Source organism: Orycteropus afer, unplaced genomic scaffold (genome assembly GCF_000298275.1).
Source record: "Orycteropus afer afer isolate SDZICR_OR568_19922 unplaced genomic scaffold, OryAfe1.0 scaffold00207, whole genome shotgun sequence".
In the NCBI taxonomy this organism is placed as follows: Eukaryota; Metazoa; Chordata; class Mammalia; order Tubulidentata; family Orycteropodidae; genus Orycteropus; species Orycteropus afer.
Genome location: NW_006921794.1, coordinates 1,689,584 through 1,692,172, shown reverse-complemented (window position 1 = coordinate 1,692,172; position 2,589 = coordinate 1,689,584). Strand labels below are relative to the sequence as shown.

The 2,589-nt window shown below is 38.4% G+C and overlaps 1 protein-coding gene across 1 annotated transcript in view; it reads left to right on the top strand.

Moving 5' to 3' along the window:
• The window catches only part of DGKH (diacylglycerol kinase eta), a 314,831-nt gene that overhangs the window by 51,273 nt on the left and 260,969 nt on the right, over window positions 1-2,589 (top strand). The window lies entirely within an intron of this gene.

The following is a 2,589-nucleotide window of genomic DNA, read 5'->3' as shown; positions in this document are numbered from 1 at the left end:
GCCAAAGTAGTAGGTGGAACAATGTTTTGTATAGTATGTTATGCCAATTGAGCTTGATGTCCCCTGCGACCATGGTCCCAAGCCCGCAGGATCAACTACTCGGTCCCTCTGGGTAGCTGGTTAATCACCAGCTTTTCACGCTTGCTTTCTCTCTTTCTGCCCCTACACGGAGCTAGGTCAGTGCTCAAGAGATGATTGGAAACTATCCTTTTGACTGTCAAACAGGCAGATGCCAGCTGCAAACTCAAGAGTCCACATGGCACCCTTACTTGTGCCCTGCTGGTTACATTTTCTGGGTTTTCCTACTACCCCTACAGGATGCCGGCTGTAAGTTTGGAGTCCTCCCTTTGGGCTTTGTCACTTTGCTGGCTTCCACTACTTTGGATTTGATAATTTGCTGGAACAACTCATAGAAAGTGATATGCTTGCATCTGGAGATTTATTATAGCGAAAGGATACAAATCAGGATCATCATAAGGAGGAGATGCATGATGATGTCTGAGAGGGTTCCCAAAGTGGAGCTTCTGTATCCGAAAGAGAGTATGTCACTTCCCCTCATAAACCAGGAAGCTCTCAGAGTCTCCCTGTTCCGTTTTTGTTGGCTTCAATCATGACTGCATAGTCATTACAAATACCTGCTAAGTTAAACCATGCCTTCTGAGGTTAGTTGATATCAGCTACTAGGTGGTCTTTCTAGGGTGGCCAGTCTCCACTTTAGCACAAACCTTCAGGGGTGCTTTAGCCTCAAATTAATTTAACTTTATCTGTCTATGAAGCCCAACAATATTAAAAGGAATGCAAAATCCAGAACCTAACAGCATAAAAATATAATGTCCAGCATCCAATAAATTATTATTATTATTTTTAACCAGGCATGAGAGAAATAGCACATTGACTAAGGGTAGGAATGCTCCAACTGATTATTGTAATTGACAGCAGTCAATAAGTTGTACACTTGTGAAAAGTTGAATTGGCAAAAATCCCATATAGATAGATCTTAAAAGAGCATAATGCCCAAAGCAGGCATTTTTTACTAGTTAAGCTAACTACTGTTTGGTTTTAAGAAGACTTCAGGGGATATTTTGGGTTAATGACTTAAATATTATCTCAGGGAAATAGTTTCAGAAGTTCATCCAACCTTCATGGCTCTAAGAAGTATGGAGCCCATGAATATTTCAGACTCTGCTCCACATTTTCCCTGTTTTGATCAGGATTCTTCTATAGAATCTTTGATCAAAATGTTCAGTCATAGTAGCCAGGCACCACCCAGTTCTTCTGGTCTCATGGCAAAGGAGGCAGTTGTTCACGGAGGCAATTAGCCACATATTCTGCATCATCTTCCTGTTCCTGACTCTCCTTCTTCCTTTGTTGTTCCGGGTGAACAGAGACCAACTGTTGTGACTTGGATGGCTGCTTGTAAGATTTTAACACCCCAAGTACTACATAACAAACTAGGAAGTAGAACAGAAGCATTAAATACATTATTAGGACAATTAACTGGGATTTTCCATGAAACTATGAGCCTAAGCCTCCTTACCAAGAAACTATAAGGTTTTTGGCTTATAGTTTCTATGACTGAACATTTTGATCAAAGATTCTATAGAAGAATCCTGATCTATCTATATGGGATCAAACTGATAACAGCAACTTGAAAGATTAGATAGAAATCTTAGGGAACAGTGAGTATATGTTAATGGGGAGAAGGAACAACTCAGAAAAGGAGGGTGAGAAAGGTTGCAGAGCTCAATGTAATCAATGCCACTGAATGGTACATTTAAAACTGTTGAATTGGTGTATGTTTTTCTTTGTATGTTCTCAACAACAACAGCAGAATAAAATTTTTAAAAAATCACAAGACAAGACAAGATGAAGAAACTAACATTGGAAACTCAGGAGGCATGCAATGTTGTATCCTGGAATAGAAAAGGACATTAGTGTAAAAACTGGGGAAATATAGTTAAAGTCTATAGTTTAGTTAATAGTATTGTATAAATATTAATTTTTTAGTTTTGTTAATTGTACCATGGTTACGTAAGGTTAAGGAGCCCTAGTGGCACAGTGGATAAAGCATTCAGCTGATAACCAGGTTGGCAGTTCAAATCCATGGGAGAAAGATGTGACAGTCTGCTTCCGTAAAGATTTGCAGCCTTGGAAACCATATGGGGCAGTTCTACTCTGTACTATGGCGTTGTTATGAGTCAGAATTGACTCGATGGTAGTGGATTTGGTTTTTTGGTTTTTGTGTAAGGTGTTAATATTAGAGGAAGCTGAGTAAAGACTATATGGAATTTTCTAAGCTATTTTTTTGCAACTTTGCTGTAAGTCTGAAATTATACAAAAATAAAACAAAAAATACTAGACATACAAATGCAAGAAAATACAACCTATAAACAGGCAGGATAAAAATATTAAGGTTCTAACATATATGTAATTGGAGTCTCGATACAGGAACAGACAGAAAAAGTACTGTAAGAAATGGCCACGATTTTTCAGAATATTATGAACTCAGAGTTTCAAGAAGCTCAATGAAATCTGAAGCAGAAACATGAAGAAAGTGGCACCCAGGTACATCATAATCAACTTGCTAGA